This window comes from Acipenser ruthenus, chromosome 10, assembly GCF_902713425.1.
Source record: "Acipenser ruthenus chromosome 10, fAciRut3.2 maternal haplotype, whole genome shotgun sequence".
NCBI lineage: Eukaryota > Metazoa > Chordata > Actinopteri > Acipenseriformes > Acipenseridae > Acipenser > Acipenser ruthenus.
The window spans coordinates 20,580,945-20,598,094 of NC_081198.1; the positions used below are offsets into that span (position 1 = coordinate 20,580,945).

The window sequence follows — 17,150 nt, forward strand, 5'->3', positions numbered from 1 at the left end:
ACCCACTACCGATCGCAACCCTTGATCTGAGCCAAGAGGCCGAGAAGCGATGGCGACTTGGCCCTTGCCCGGGGCCCCCCAGCACCCAAAGGTGGGTGCAAAATTTCAAGCACAAGCAGACCCCAAAAAAATGGGCTGCTGCTTCCAGAGGGGAAATGTGCAATTTAAGCAGGAGAAAACAAAGCAAAAACACACACATAACACCAAAAACAAAACATAAACTGGCGGAGTGCGTCTTACAAATAGTCATGCCAAGCTGCTATGCTGTGCAAGGTGCCTTGGGTAACTACAACTGTGCCTCGCTGGCTGGCTGGCTTGCTAAGAAGGTCCTGGCATAGGGACATGTTCCACCACACTTGTCTGGTTAGCTGCATGCTCCCAGGAAACAAACTGCTGCTGTCTACATCATCACCACATGTGAATAAAAGAAAGAAAGACAGCAAGAAAGAAAGAGAGAAAGAAAGAGAGAAAGAAAGAAAGAGAGAAAGAAAGAAAGAGAGAAAGAAAAAAAAAGAAGTAAAACGGCGGGAAAACTTGCATCAACACTGGCACTCTCCCTCCAGCAGGGGTAGACAAAATGCTCACAGGAGAGATCCAGATCTGACTTTGACCAACGTTAGAGAAAGGTGTGCACCTTTCCCGGAGGTACTGCAATACCGGGCCGGTGCGTGGAGTGGACGGAGCAAGCCCCTGTTCCATCTCCCGATTCCAAAAATCAATTTAATATATGGTCCCCTGATAGGGGACGTATCAGATATTAAACTGATAAGAACAGATTTTTTTTTTTTTTTATATATATAAATATTTATTAAGTCACTGCAATATGAATATATCACATTTATGGTTATAAAAACCATTTACAAAAACATCACAAAACCCAACCATTCCATATGGTTAAATACAACATCACTTCCTTTCAAACATCTTTTCATTTTACATTCATTATAGTCCAAACAAACCAAACCATCTAGCATACGGTCAGACCACTCCGGTAGAAATGATCTTCACACAAAAAGTAACTTTCCATGCAGTACCTTCCACTATACAGATCAAATCACACAAAAGGTATTAAAACCAGTACACTTGACCAAAAAAAAAAAGTTACAACAGTAGCGATTCCGTATTGATCAGAGCATAAACTTTTGCCCATTCTAAATAAAAGCCTCATCCAAAACCCTTAAAAATGCTCAGGACCACTAACCAATGCCAATAGCCCATTGCCCACCGATCCACTTTTCCAACTTCCACATGCGTTCTGCTTCTTGCTTCCCAGACTTCCGATAATCTTTGATCACATAATCCTTTAGAATGCTCAGTGCCAGCCTCACACAGTCCGAACTTGAGAGCTGGGCATTCCTAAAAACCAGTACATTCCTTGCTCTCCATATCGCATCCTTAAAAGAGTTCAGTATTGCCCACAACACATACCACTTGCCCTTATTCATCTTTACATCATGTTTCCCATACAATATTAAGGACTCATTTACTGTTTCTCCTTCACAATATTCCTTCACAAAAAAGTCAGCCTCAGTCCAAACATGTTGTGCAAAGCTGCAATTAACTAACAGATGCTCAGCTGATTCTTCCGCCCCACAACCCTGACGAGGGCATCTAGGGGACTTCGCCATTTGTCGTCCATACATCATTTGCCTGACTGGCAAGGCCTCATGGACTATCAGCCAGGCCAGATCCCTATGTATATTTAAAAGCTTTGGATGGGCAACCTCTATCCAAATCATTTCCACCTGATCTGCGGTGTACCACCTGACAGGACAAATAGTATCCTTGCTCTGAACAAGTCTGATCACCTTCCTATAGTCCTCCCAGTACTCTTTCCCTATATTCTTTAATTCGTTCTTAACAATAAATGTTTTATCAATGAGAAGTTAAAAGGCATTTCCCAAACTGTTGGCACCGTTAAAGGAACATTATACATTTTAAAGGATCTTAACATTGCTCCCATATAGAATCTCAAAAACAAAGCTGCTGTACATTTTCCAAACAAATACATGTGTACATGTAAAACGACATACTTCGCAATTAAAACCAAGTTTAGATCCGGGAACTGTTTCCCTCCTAATAAGGCATTTTTAACCACAACATTCCTTCTTAGTTTTTTCACTTTTTGACCCCCAAAAGAAACAAAACACAGTCCTATTCAATATCTTCAAAACATGTGTTGTTGGAGGGAACACCACCGCGATGTAAAACAACATGGGCAAAATTATGGATTTTAAGATTAGAACCTTTCCTTCCGTTGTCAGGTTTCTAAGAGACCATAAGCCTAGCTTCTGTGACACTTTCGCCCCTACATCCACCCAGTTCCGCTGACCAGATCCTGTGCTGTCAAACTTTAAACCTAACACCTTGATAGAATCCGTTTTAACACATACATCACAATCCGGAGCCTCTGGCCAATTACCATAAAACATACATTCAGATTTCTCTTTATTCAGCTTAGCTCCTGATGCTAGACCATATCGTTCTGTGTGTAAAAGAGTCCTTCCAATTGACCTTTTATCTCTGCATAAGACAGTTGCATCATCCATGTATGCTAGAACTTTTACCATTCTCCCACCACCACCTGGTACAGGCATTCCTTTGACAAAGTTATCTTTTCTTAAAACATTGACCAAAGGTTCCAAACAACAAATAAACAGAATCGGTGATAAAGGACAGCCTTGCCGAACACCACATTTAATTGGGATAACTTTTGAGAGGACCCCATTAACTAAGACTCTACTCTGTATGTTTTTATACAGCAGATCCACCCATTTCACTACACTCGCCGGAAACCCCATTTTGCCTAACACCCTTAACATAAACTTGTGCGAGACTCTGTCATAGGCTTTCTCCAGGTCCAAATTTAACACACACAAAGGATAATTTCGATCACAGGCATAAAACACAGAATCTCTTAACAAAATGAGGCTGTCTGTTATCCTCCGCCCTTGCACAGCACAGGTCTGGTCCGGGTGGATTACACTATCAATCACCGCTTTTATTCTTGAAGTTAAAATCTTTGCCAAACATTTCTAATCAACATTTAGCAGACTTATTGGTCTCCAATTTTTCAGCTCCTCTCTGTTGTTCTTTTTGAAAATCAGGGTAATGATCCCTTCTCTAAAAGAGGGCGGCATTTCCCCCACAGCCATAATTTCATTATAAACCATTAAAATGTCAGGACCTACAACTTCCCAAAATTTGGAGTAAAACTCCCTTGGCAAGCCATCTCTCCCAGGCGCTTTCCCCAGTTTAAAAGACTTCATTGCCTCTGTCACTTCCTTCAGGTCTAAAGATTTTTTCAAACTTTCCCCTCCTCACAGTCCAACTCCTCCAAAAATTCCTCCATCACATTCTCTTCAATATTTTTTTCCTTATATAAAGTACTATAAAAGTCCTCCACCACCTCTATCATTCCTTTGGTATCTTTTTTAATATTGCCATCTTCATCTTTTAGGCCAGTCATTGCCTTTTTCTTATCCACAATCTTTTTATAAAAAAACCTTGTACATTTCTCATTTTCTTCAATATATTGCACTTTACTTCTAAACATCACAGCTTTGCACCGTTTCTCAAACAACTCTTTCAATTTGCTTTTTATTTCCTTTATATCATCATTAACTGGAAACCCCTGCTTTTGCAATTTGAACAGATGTTCCAGTCTACATTGCAACCCATTTATTCTCTTCCTTCCTTTAGCTGCCCTAATTTTACCTTCTGCCATAAAAAACTTTTTGATTCTCTCTTTCACGCACTCCCACCATTCACTTACTGACCCATACATATCCTTCACAGTCTGCCACTCTTCATACCTCTGTTTAAACTTTCTCCCCAACCTTTCATCCTCTAAAAGCTCCACATTCAGCTTCCATACTCCTTTCCCCACTTCACACACCCCCTCCACCTCCATCCTAGCCGTCACCATACAATGGTCAGTAAAGAACACAGGCACTACATCACACTTATCCCACCGCACACTGCTTGAAGAAAAAATAAAGTCTATTCTAGAAGCTTTTGTTCCATCCTCACTCACCCATGTGTACACATCCTCACTGGGCTTCACAACTTTCAAGACATCTAAGAGTCTAAAATCCATTACAAGTTCATTTAAAACTATTGACGTTTTATCCAGTTTAACTCCCTCAGGCTTCGTTCTTCTATCCGATGCCTTCAGCACTGTATTAAAATCACCGGCCAAAATACACACACATGTCGTATCTAAGAGCTTCCTTATTTCCTTAAAAAGTTCAAATCTTTCTTCCTTATCTGGGGATGCATACACATTAATAAAACGCAAAGCTTTCCCCAGGTAATTCACATCTACAACCAGCATTCTCCCACATTCTATCACTTCCTTACTCTCCATCACAAAATTCCTGTTTTTAAAAAGAATCCCCACTCCAGCTGCTCTACAGCCATTCCCCCCTGACCAGACAGACTCGCCATGTACCCACATTCTCTCCCTATCCACATGGTTATCTCGGAAGGGTAACCCACTGTCACAAAGACGGCCAGAGTGGGTGGCGTCAGACCAGACAGGAATTCAAACAACAGAGACGGTGGTTGTGATGAGCTGAGTGCAATGGCTGCACTCAGCGTTTATTAACAAATAAAAGGGTTCAACAGTACAAAACAGGACACGGCACTTGACGCCAAAATAAACACACAGACAAAACGACTGACACTTAACAAACGGTGCACGGAGACAAACAAACACGGTGAGAACAAACACTATTATATTTACTATCTTCACTTTACGTTTACTCCTCTCTCTCTCACCCGTTCTCCTCTTCCGAACACCCAACCCTTAGTGCAAGAAACGTGCATCTATATATACTGTTGTGCTGGGATTCAATTACTAATTAATTACTCACTTGAATCCCAGCACGTGAATTCATTACGTGAAACCCCGTGTTCACATATTATATTTTAAATGCACGTGCATGATGTGCAATCCCGTGCCTAAATACAAATATACACTATTTAAATACACGTGAAACACAGACCCGTTTATATCCCGTGTACCAATGACTATACACCAACATTTACACACGCAACATACACACATACACATAACACAAATGCACACAGGGGCGGGGCGCTTTGCCACATATACCCCCCCTTGTGCGCAGCACACATGGCCTCAACGGCCACCTCCCCCCTTAAAAACCCAGCAGTCCAGAACAAAGTCTCGGGCTGGGAAGGGAGGCTTCAGTGGGCCCTTGGCTGGCAATGCTGTCAGCACCCCTGCCGGTAATGGCACGGCTGACAGCCTGTTGGTCCCATCCTGCAGCGAAAAAGCTGCGGGGGCAGGTGGTCCCCCGACCTCCCCCTTCTTCGTAGCCGGCAGCTCCCTCCTGTGGGGCTCCGGCCACAAGAACTCCTGCAGCGAAACTGCTGCTGGGGAAAGTGGTCTCCAGACCTCGTCCCCCTTCTTCGTGGCCGGCAGCTCCCTCCTGTGGGGCTCCGGCCACAAGAACTCCTGCAGCGAAACTGCTGCTGGGGAAAGTGGTCTCCAGACCTCATCCCCCTTCTTCGTGGCCGGCAGCTCCCCTTTCTGGGGCTCCGGCCACCGTACTCCCTGCGGAGGTACGGGCAGCAGAGGCAGCTCCAGCTCCTCTGCTCCAGGCGGTGGCGGAGGCAGAGGCAGCTCCAGCTCCTCTGCTCCTGGCGGTGGTGGTGGCGGAGGCAGAGGCAGCTCCTGCTCCTCTGCTCCTTGCGGTGGTGGTGGCGGAGGCAGAGGCAGCTCCTGCTCCTCTGCTCCTGGAGGTGGTGGAGGCAGAGGCAGCTCCTGCTCCTCTGCTCCTGGCGGTGGTGGAGGCAGAGGCAGCTCCAGCTCCTCTGCTCCTGGCGGTGGTGGAGGCAGAGGCAGCTCCTGCTCCTCTGCTCCTTGCGGTGGTGGTGGCGGAGGCAGAGGCAGCTCCTGCTCCTCTGCTCCTGGCGGTGCTGGCTCCCTCTGCTGTGGCGGCTGGGCATGTGCGCGCCGTGCTGCCTTCAGCAGCATAGCGAGAGGCTGCTGGGGGACACCAGCATCCTGCCCTTCTCCCCCCCAAAAATTTTCAGGGGGTTGAGCCTGTAACCCCTCCCCTTCCGGCTCTTGGGGCTGAACCAGCAGGCATTTTCCCTCTGCTGGTGGCTTGGGTCCCAGGGCTGTGGAAGCCCCGACTTGCCTCCCTTTGGGCTGTGGACGCACCGACTCCTCCCTTTTGGGCTGTGGACGCACCGACTCCTCCCTTTTGTGCTGTGGACGCACCGACTCCTCCCTTTTGGGCTGTGGACGCACCGACTCCCCCCTCTTGGGCTGTGGACGTTCGGGCTCCCCCCACTCAGGCGTAGGACGTTCGGGCTCCTCCCACTCAGGCGTAGGACGTTCGGGCTCCTCCCACTCAGGCGTAGGACGTTCGGGCTCCTCCCACTCAGGCGTAGGACGTTCGGGCTCCTCCCACTCAGGCGTAGGACGTTCGGGCTCCTCCCACTCAGGCGTAGGATGTTCGGGCTCCTTCCGCTTGGGCTGCGGACGCTCAGGCTCCTCCCATTTGGGCTGTGGACGCTCAGGCTCCTCCCATTTGGGCTGTGGAGGCAAAACCAGCAGGCATTCACCCTCTGCTGGTGGAGATGGGGACAGCAGGCATTCACCCTCTGCTGGTGGGCCTGCTACCTGGGCTGCTGTTCCTTTTATCGTTGCCTCCAGGTAGCTGAGGAGAAACTCCACACCTTCCTCCAAGGTGTTTGGGGTGTGTTCCTCCTGATAGGCCTCCCATCTCTCACTGTCCATCATCCACAGGGCCCGAACGATTATGGGCAGAGACTGGGCCTCCAGCCCAGCATTCTCTAGGAACCAGCCCCGCAGTTTGATGGCGTCTTCTGCCATTGACTTTTTTTTTTTTTTTTTTTTTTTTTTTTCCAGACCCCTCCTGGTCTGACGCTTGGAGGCGCGGCTATCCCACGATGACACCACGTGTCACAAAGACGGCCAGAGTGGGTGGCGTCAGACCAGACAGGAATTCAAACAACAGAGACGGTGGTTGTGATGAGCTGAGTGCAATGGCTGCACTCAGCGTTTATTAACAAATAAAAGGGTTCAACAGTACAAAACAGGACACGGCACTTGACGCCAAAATAAACACACAGACAAAACGACTGACACTTAACAAACGGTGCACGGAGACAAACAAACACGGTGAGAACAAACACTATTATATTTACTATCTTCACTTTACGTTTACTCCTCTCTCTCTCACCCGTTCTCCTCTTCCGAACACCCAACCCTTAGTGCAAGAAACGTGCATCTATATATACTGTTGTGCTGGGATTCAATTACTAATTAATTACTCACTTGAATCCCAGCACGTGAATTCATTACGTGAAACCCCGTGTTCACATATTATATTTTAAATGCACGTGCATGATGTGCAATCCCGTGCCTAAATACAAATATACACTATTTAAATACACGTGAAACACAGACCCGTTTATATCCCGTGTACCAATGACTATACACCAACATTTACACACGCAACATACACACATACACATAACACAAATGCACACAGGGGCGGGGCGCTTTGCCACACCCACATTCTTGCAAGAACACAACATCAGTATTGACTGTTCCAAGAAAATGCAAAACTGTTTTGCATCTTCCTTCACTCTTCACACTTCTCACGTTTAAGGATGTTATCAGCAACATCAAAGAGAGAAAAAATTGTACTGCCATATCAAAAAATTAACTGTTTTTACTCATACTCATCGTCTCAACGAGATTTTGTACATTCTCATACACACTTTCACTCCCAAAATCTCTCGCTCCCCCATCAAAAATAGGGGATCCTATCTCACTGCTTGGAGACGAACCAGGGAACAAGGAGGAGACATTACTCCTCTCTCCTCCTTCCCGCTCCTCATCCTGCTCAGACTCACCACTCTCATCCCTATTTTTTGTCTTCTTTGTTTTTTTGCTTTGTGCCAACTCCCACTTCTCTTTTTTCCTTTTGTCAGTTCCCTTTTCCACATCCATAATCTCAATCACACTAGCACTTCTCTGTATACTCCTGGTAAAACCAGCACCGGCTTCCCCCTTTCCAGTACTCCTCCCTCTCTCACCAGACACACTCCTATTCCCCCTCTCCCTCTCAACCACTGTAGCACTCCTCCCTCTTCGTACAGGTTCATTATTATTCCAATTCTCCGACTCCTTTGCAGCCTTGTCCCCTTTTGACCCCTTCCCACCACTCACACCAGGCTTATTATTATTCATTTCCCCAAACTCCTTCACCCCACTCATCCCGCCATTCTCTTCTCCAATCTCATTCTCACCCATCTCTCCATCAATCACAGGGTCCCCCTTTTCCCCACCCCCCTCTACTCCACTCATGGGGGTCTCAGACACAACCTACTGACTCTCAGACACGCCTCCTCCCTCTCCTCCAATCACATCCGAACAACTCAGCACACCGGCACTACCATCCCCCTTCACCACACCACCCTCAAAGGCTTCTTCCTCTGACTCAACACTCTCCGTAGAAAATGGCGAAACAGCCAAATCACTAGATAAATCCACATTCAGGTTTACGACAATTTGGTCATTCTTCTTCACCTCTGCATCAACATCCACATTTGCAATGTTCTCAGTTCCCACTCTAGTCATATTCTGAACCTTTCCTGCTCTTATCTTGTTTGCAAAGGATTGTGGGCAGTCTCTAAACAAATGACCCTCTTCTCCACACAGGTTACATTTCCTTTCGCTCACACAATCCATTGAAGAATGGCCCACCTCCTTACACACGCCACAAATTTCCTTTTTACAGGCCACTGCCAGGTGCCCCATCTCCCCACACTTCCTGCACAACTTTGGTTGGCCCTGATAAAACACAAAACCTCTATTTGGTCCCAAAATTATATCCGAGGGAATGTGCTTAAACCCACCATACCCTGTAGCATTATGATAAAGTTTAACTAAAATCCTCCATGAACCATTCCAAATTCCATCTGAGTCTACCACTTTCACAGCAGCCCTTTTAATCAAGCAATACCTCGCTAACCAGGTATTCACATCCTGTTCGGACACGGTTTCATTAAACATTTTAACAACCACTGTTTTCACAGAGTTATCTGTTAAAGCTTCAACCTCGAATTTCTCTAACACCTCATTAGGCCCCAACTCATCTCTTACTCGCCAAAATTTCCTAAAACTTGTATCATTCACAAAACTAACATCCCAAGAAGAGCCATTAGTCAACGGAATGAGACAATAAATCTCACCTGCACTAAACCCCAGTATCCTCTGTAACACATTTCTACTGAACTCAAACCTTGTCAGTTCAGTCTTCCCATTTCCCTCTCTGAAACACTGCTTTAAACTAAAGCGCACACAGCAGTGTCGCCTCACTCCAAACTTAGAAAAATACATTCTAAACAAAAAAAACAACAAAAAGAAAAAAGAAAGAACCAGCCCCGAAGGGCCCTACCCCAGTAGAAAAAACTGCCTCCTGCTCTGCTCCTTCTAGACCCTTTCCTCCAAGAAAAGAAAACAGCTCCGGGGCACCTGTACAACAAAAAGGAGAAAAAAACTTAGCAAAAACAATCTACAATTGCACGTATCCAAAACCCACTACCGATCGCAACCCTTGATCTGAGCCAAGAGGCCGAGAAGCGATGGCGACTTGGCCCTTGCCCGGGGCCCCCCAGCACCCAAAGGTGGGTGCAAAATTTCAAGCACAAGCAGACCCCAAAAAAATGGGCTGCTGCTTCCAGAGGGGAAATGTGCAATTTAAGCAGGAGAAAACAAAGCAAAAACACACACATAACACCAAAAACAAAACATAAACTGGCGGAGTGCGTCTTACAAATAGTCATGCCAAGCTGCTATGCTGTGCAAGGTGCCTTGGGTAACTACAACTGTGCCTCGCTGGCTGGCTGGCTTGCTAAGAAGGTCCTGGCATAGGGACATGTTCCACCACACTTGTCTGGTTAGCTGCATGCTCCCAGGAAACAAACTGCTGCTGTCTACATCATCACCACATGTGAATAAAAGAAAGAAAGACAGCAAGAAAGAAAGAGAGAAAGAAAGAGAGAAAGAAAGAAAGAGAGAAAGAAAGAAAGAGAGAAAGAAAAAAAAAGAAGTAAAACGGCGGGAAAACTTGCATCAACACTGGCACTCTCCCTCCAGCAGGGGTAGACAAAATGCTCACAGGAGAGATCCAGATCTGACTTTGACCAACGTTAGAGAAAGGTGTGCACCGTTCCCAGAGGTACTGCAATACCGGGCCGATGCGTGGAGTGGACGGAGCAAGCCCCTGTTCCATCTCCCGATTCCAAAAATCAATTTAATATATGGTCCCCTGATAGGGGACGTATCAGATATTAAACTGATAAGAACAGATTTTTTTTTTTTCTTTTTTTTATTAATGGAAAAAAATACACATACAAACATAACTCACAAAACACACTTAAACATCACACATTACAATACAAAAATAACTATAACCACTTATATACAACAAACTCATGAACAGAACCAACACATTACAATCCACTTATAAAAAAACACATTACATATCACATTACATCTCTCCCATATATGCAACAAATACAAAACATAATCACGCATACAATTCCATTTTTGAAACCTTTCTACAGGATAACATGTGCCCCTAACAATATGCCTATCCTACTTCTAATAAACAAGCAGCAAGATCTCATCCCACGCCAGTAGCCCACAGATCTCCACGTCTCCATTCCTCAAGCCTCCATCTTCTCTTCGCCTCTTGTCGGCCAAGTCGCAAAGCGTCCTTTAGGACATAGTTCTCCATCTGACTTAGTCCCATTTCAAGAACAGCCTGGGCAGGCAGGCTCACGCCCTTCACCACCAAACAGTTCCTTGCCTTCCAAATTGCATCACACAGACAGCGTATTAGGACCCACAGCATGCCCCACTGCACTTTGCTCAGTTTCTCTTGGTCTTTCTTCGGGCTCCCATACAGCACACGCTGCCTATGTATGGGCAGCTGTCCCCGGAACAAATCCAGGACGGAGCCTGCCTCACTCCACACCTTCCTCGCCTCCAGACATCCCCAGAGAACGTGACCGACCGTTTCTTCCTCTCCACACTTCTCTCTCGGGCATCTGGGTGACCTCCCCAGATTACATGCATGCATCACCGCTCGAACTGGCAATACATTGTGGGCTACCAACCAAGACAGATCTCGATGCTCGTTCATCAGGGCAGGATGGCTCGCGTTCTGCCACACTTCTGGCGTCTCGTCTAATACAAGGCCATGAACCGGACACATATCCCCATTACCCTGCAGAAAGTTAAACAGAGATTTACCATTAGCCACAATTTCAGCCTTACATCCTTCCAGCCCCTTGGACATCACAAATCTTTTAAATAACGCATAATGATAGGGCAGATCAAAGGCTGTTGGCACAGACAAAGGCACGGACATCAACTTTAACTTCCTCAAATAGGAACTAATATAGAATCTCACAAAGCAGGCCCCTTTTGACACACCATTCAGACACATAGCAAAATGCAATGCACAAAACTTTGACATTAAAAACGTCTGGACATCTGGCAAACCTTTCCCCCCTTTAATTTATCCTTCCCCACCACACTCCTCCTCACTCTCTCCCATTTCCCCTGCCAAAAAAAACGAAACACAGCTCTGTTTAGCAGCGTTACCACATTCCTAGATGGTGGGAACACGACCGCCACATACAACAACAGTGGCAATATTACCCCCTTTACAACCATCACCCTCCCCTCCATCGTAAGCCTCCTCAGCCTCCAAAACCCTAGCTTTTTATTGACCCTACTTCCCACCTCCTCCCAGTTCTTACCCCCTGATCCATTAGCATCAAATTTCACCCCCAGAATCTTAATGCAGTCTTCCTTAACTTTTAATTTTATACTATCCCTCCCGTCCCATTTCCCGTAGAACATTGCCTCTGATTTCTCCTGGTTCAGTTTAGACCCAGACGCACGACAAAAAACATCAGCTTTCTCCAAAGTCCTCTGAATGGACAACTCATCCCGACAGAGGACATTGACATCATCCATATACAAGACACATTTAACCTCCTGCCCCCCACTCCCAGGAATAGTTAACCCTTTAAACACTGGGTCCCTTCTCAAAGCTTGTGCCAGCGGCTCCATACAACAGATAAACAGGAGCGGAGATAACGGACAGCCCTGACGGACGCCACATCCCACACTAACTGGATTTGACAGACACCCATTTACCAATACCCTGCTATACACACCCTTATATAACAGGCCCACCCAGTCTAAAAACCTCTTTGCAAACCCCATTTTTCGCAGAACACCAAACATGAACTGATGCGAGACCCGATCATACGCCTTTTCAAGATCTAAATTTAGTACACATAATCGAATTCCCCTGTCTCTCGCATAACAGATGACATCTCTCATCAATACCAGGCTGTCCGTGATCTTCCTACCTGGAACGGCACAAGTTTGATCCGGGTGGATAACATCCCCCAGCACATCCCTCATACGTTGAGCCAACAATTTACTGAACAATTTAAAATCCTGGTTCAACAATGTAATTGGCCGCCAATTTTTCAGCTCAGCCTTATCCCCCTTTTTAAAAATCAATGTAATAATGCCCTCTCTAAATGAAGGTGGAAACTCCCCTCCCTCCTCCCCACACTCCCGAAACAAGGCCAACAATTTAGTTAAACTCTCCAGCTCCTTGAACAAAACCTTCTCCTGCCTTCTCTCCCTCCCAAAACTTTAAATAGAACTCCACAGGGAGTCCATCCCCCCCCCGGTGTCTTGCCCAGCCTCACCCCCCTGACCACCTCATCTAACTCTTCCCTCGTAAACTCTTTGTCCAACTGCCCTCCATCCCCCACCTCCCGCTCCAAATGTCCTAACACCTCCTCCATAGCCCCCATTTCAATTTCTTTCCTTACATAAAGGCCCCCATAAAACTCCTCCACCACCCTCAACAGCCCCTCTGTAGTCTTAACTAAAGCCCCATCCCTCCCTTTCATAGAGTCTATAAATTTCCTCCCATCCAGCACCTTTTAAAAAAAATACCGACTACACTTTTCATTTTCCTCTAAATGCTTCTCTCTGCTTTTAAATAAGAGCCCCTTCACCCTACTCTCTACCACCCCCTTCAGTCTCTTTTTCACTTCCCTGATCTCTTCACTAAAGTCCAGCCCTGCATTGTACAATTTAGTTAAACTCTCCAGCTCCTTGAACAAAACCTTCTCCTGCCTTCTCTCCCTCTCTGCCTTCCTCCTCCCCGCCCAAATAAAGAAATGTTTCGTTTTCTCTTTCACCAGATCCCACCACTCTGCCTGGGACCCACAAAGGTCCTTTAAGGACAGCCACTGGCCATACCACTCTCTAACTACCTCACACACCCAATCATCCTCCAACAACTCGCAATTTAACTTCCACACACCCCTCCCTACATCCACACAACCTGTAAGGTCAAAAGCAGCTTTCAGCGCACAGTGGTCAGAGAAAAACATTGGCACCAGCACACACTCCTCGCACTCCACCCTCTGTGAGACAAACACAAAATCAATCCTGGACGCCTGGGTCCCATCCCCTTTCACCCAAGTGAAACCTCTTTCCCCCACATTGTTCACTTTAAAACAGTCCACTAGTCGAAAGTCCTCCACTATTTCTTTTAGCATTTTACTAGATTTATCCAGCTTGAACCCCTTCTTTATCTCTCGCCTATCCTCCATTGTTAACCCACAATTAAAATCCCCTGCTACAATAACCGGCCTGCTCCTCACTAATTTAACCCTTAAATCTTCAAATAAACTAGCCCTCCCCTCCACCTCTGGCGGAGCATACACATTAATTAAGCTAAAACTTTTCCCCAAATTTTCCGCCTCCACCTCCAGCACCCTACCTTTTTCAATCACTCTATGATCTTTAATCATAACCCCCTTATTTTTAATCAAAATTGCTACCCCATCTGATTTATTTTCATTTGATCCGGACCACACAGATGGCCCATAACCCCACCTCCCCTCATAAGTACTATAGTCCTCCAACCCAGGGATACCACACTCTTGCAAACACAAACTATCACACTGTATCCCACTCAAATATGACAACACCAACGTACACCTATCACGACTTTTAATACTCCTAACATTTATAGTAACCACACTCAGAGCCATTGCAAAACAAGCTAACAGCCATACACATACAGAATCCTACATCAGGATATTTTTAAAAGGGGCTCCTCCCCCTCCCCCTCCTGGCCAGTTACCACAAATTCCTCCCTCATACTTACCTCACCCGAGGAAAACACTACGACCCCCTCCAGATCCAGGAACGGCTCTCCCCCATTCTTCTCCGCACCACCATCTCCTCTATAGTCACCCCTAGAGGAAACGACTGAACTGGGGGATGAAAAAAACTCCTGTCCTACTCCCCCACTTCCCTGCTTCTTTTTCTTCTTCCCCTTCTTCCTCCCCTCCACCCTCACAAACCCATCCCCCTCCTCACTATGTAACTTCCTTTACCCTGGAGTCCACTCTTGATCCATATCCTCTGAGTTACCATCCTCCTCCTCCCGTCCTGTTCCCTCAACACTAGCCTCATCCCGCTCCCGCTTTGCACACGGAATACCGCCCCCTCCATCATCCTCCACAGAGCTTACCACCCCACTCCCCCTATACACCTCCTCCCTGCTCCTTCCACTGGACCCCTCCCCTGGGTCCTCACTCTCCTCCTCTGATGGGGACACCATCAAATCTTCCTCCAGAACAGATCCCTGCTGATCACTTCCCCCCTCCCCCTGTGCCTCCCCCTCCCTCCCCTCCTCCCTCACCTCCCCTCTATTCTCCTCCCTCTCACCCCCTTCTCCTGCTGCTCACTTCCCCCTTTCTGCCTCCCCTCACCCTCCTCCTCCTCCTTCTCCTCCTCACTCTCTTCTCCCTCCTCATACCTCTTAGCCCTATTGGCAAAGGATCTAGGACAATTCATGAAAAAGTGTGTCTCACTCCCACACAGATTACACTTCCTCTGAACTTCACATTCCCTAGCCATGTGCCCCTCCTCTTTACACACATTACACACCACTCTCTTACACACCACCGCTAAGTGCCCCACACCTCCACACTTCCGACACACCTTAGGCTGGCCGAAGTAATGCACATAACCCCTGTCAGCACCAAGTGCAATGTCAGAAGGTATGTGCAGAAACCCATCATATGTCCCTAAGCCTCTCCACAGCTCACACACCACCCTCCATGCCCCAGTCCACACCCCATCATCATCCCTCACTTTTATAGCCTCCCCCTTCACATGGCAATACCTCCTCAACCAAGTGCACACGTCCTGTCCCTTCACCATCTCTGAGCCCATTCTCACAATCACAACCCTTCGTGCATTATTTGTCAGTTTCTCCAAACTCAACTTCTTAATCAGATCATGTCCCCTTAGGTTATGAAACCTGCTCACACACTCCATCATACCCGCTTCAGACATAAAACTTACATCCCATTGGCCTCCTTTCCCTGTCATAATAATACAGTTTAAATCAATAGGCCTAAACTCCAACACCTTCTGTACAACCCCTCTGGAAAACTCAAGCCTATTCAAAAACAACTTCTCCTCCCCCTGCTTCGACTCATTTATAGAGAACCTAACACAATTTAAACGGCGTCCCCCAACCCTTGGACCCGCCATTCCAATAAATTAAGAAGCAATAGAAATATTGAAAAAAACACCCAAAAAGGCAAAAGAAAATACTTAACTAGAAAGCAGATAAGGTGCCCTCAAAGGGTCCCCCTTACCTGCTAAGCAAAACTGGCTCCTGGTCTTCCCTCCTTCGTCCACCACCTCAGCTACTAGCAACCAATATTGCCACCGTTTACCGTTACCGTACCGTACCGTACCTTACCTTACCTTACCTTACCTTACCTTACCTATCGCTTCCAAATCGAGCTGCGGTCAAGCCACACACTTGATCTTAGCCAAAAGGCCGAGAAGCGATGGCGACTTGGCCCTTGCCCGGGGCCCCCCAGCCCGGACGGCACAGGGGGATTCAAAGGTGGGTGCAAAATTTCAAGCACAAGCAGACCCCAAAAAAACGGGCTGCTGCTTCCAGAGGGGAAATGTGCAATTTAAGCAGGAGAAAACAAAACAAAGCAAAAACACACACATAACACCAAAAACAAAACATAAACTGGCAGAGTGCGTCTTACAAATAGTCATGCCAAGCTGCTATGCTGTGCAAGGTGCCTTGGGTAACTACAACTGTGCCTCGCTGGCTGGCTGGCTTGCTAAGAAGGTCCAGGCATAGGGACATGTTCCACCACACTTGTCTGGTTAGCTGCATGCTCCCAGGAAACAAACTGCTGCTGTCTACATCATCACCACATGTGAATTAAAGAAAGAAAGAAAGCAAGAAAGAAAGAGAAAGAAAGAGAGAAAGAAAGAAAGAGAGAAAGAAAAAAAGAAGAAGTAAAACGGCGGGAAAACTTGCATCAACACTGGCACTCTCCCTCCAGCAGGGGTAGACAAAATGCTCACAGGAGAGATCCAGATCTGACTTTGACCAACGTTAGAGAAAGGTGTGCACCGTTCCCGGAGGTACTGCAATACCGGGCCGATGCGTGGAGTGGACAGAGCAAGCCCCTGTTCCATCTCCCGATTCCAAAAATCAATTTAATATATGGTCCCCTGATAGGGGACGTATCAGATATTAAACTGATAAGAACAGATACTACACTTGATCTTAGCCAAAATACTCTTTTATTGAGATTTTACATTTTTTACATTTACACCCATTCGTTTTTTCATTCATTTTACATTTCTTTTAAAGATGACATTCATGCATACAGACATACATTTTGTTTTAAAAGCATTTAAAATACATTTAAAAACACCAAGACAATTGTGCTTTGTACATGGTTAAAACAGACACAGATTAAAATCAACATGAAAAAAACCTGTGCTGTTTTAAAAGTGACTGGAAAAAAAGAACCATCTATAAAAAACCAGTGCTTGTGAGGGCCGGGGAGTGCTCTCTAAAAGGTTCAAAAGTGAACATAAAACTAGATCTAAAACAGGGACAGGGGAAAAGGGACAGTGTATAAAACAGTGAGTTAAAATTCTAAAATTTTAAAACACTTAAAATGTA

The 17,150-nt window shown here is 46.2% G+C and overlaps 3 non-coding genes across 3 annotated transcripts; all 3 read right to left on the minus strand.

Annotated features, from left to right (window-relative positions):
• Positions 1–623: 623 nt before the first annotated feature.
• LOC131738470 (U2 spliceosomal RNA) lies at positions 624–809 on the minus strand. The gene has a single exon (XR_009329984.1). It is a non-coding gene; the product is annotated as a U2 spliceosomal RNA (small nuclear RNA).
• Positions 810–10,231: 9,422 nt separating this feature from the next.
• LOC131738485 (U2 spliceosomal RNA) lies at positions 10,232–10,421 on the minus strand. Its single transcript, XR_009329989.1, has one exon. It is a non-coding gene; the product is annotated as a U2 spliceosomal RNA (small nuclear RNA).
• A 6,157-nt stretch (positions 10,422–16,578) lies between these two features.
• LOC131738369 (U2 spliceosomal RNA) lies at positions 16,579–16,761 on the minus strand. Its single transcript, XR_009329930.1, has one exon. It is a non-coding gene; the product is annotated as a U2 spliceosomal RNA (small nuclear RNA).
• Between the last annotated feature and the right edge of the window lie 389 nt (positions 16,762–17,150).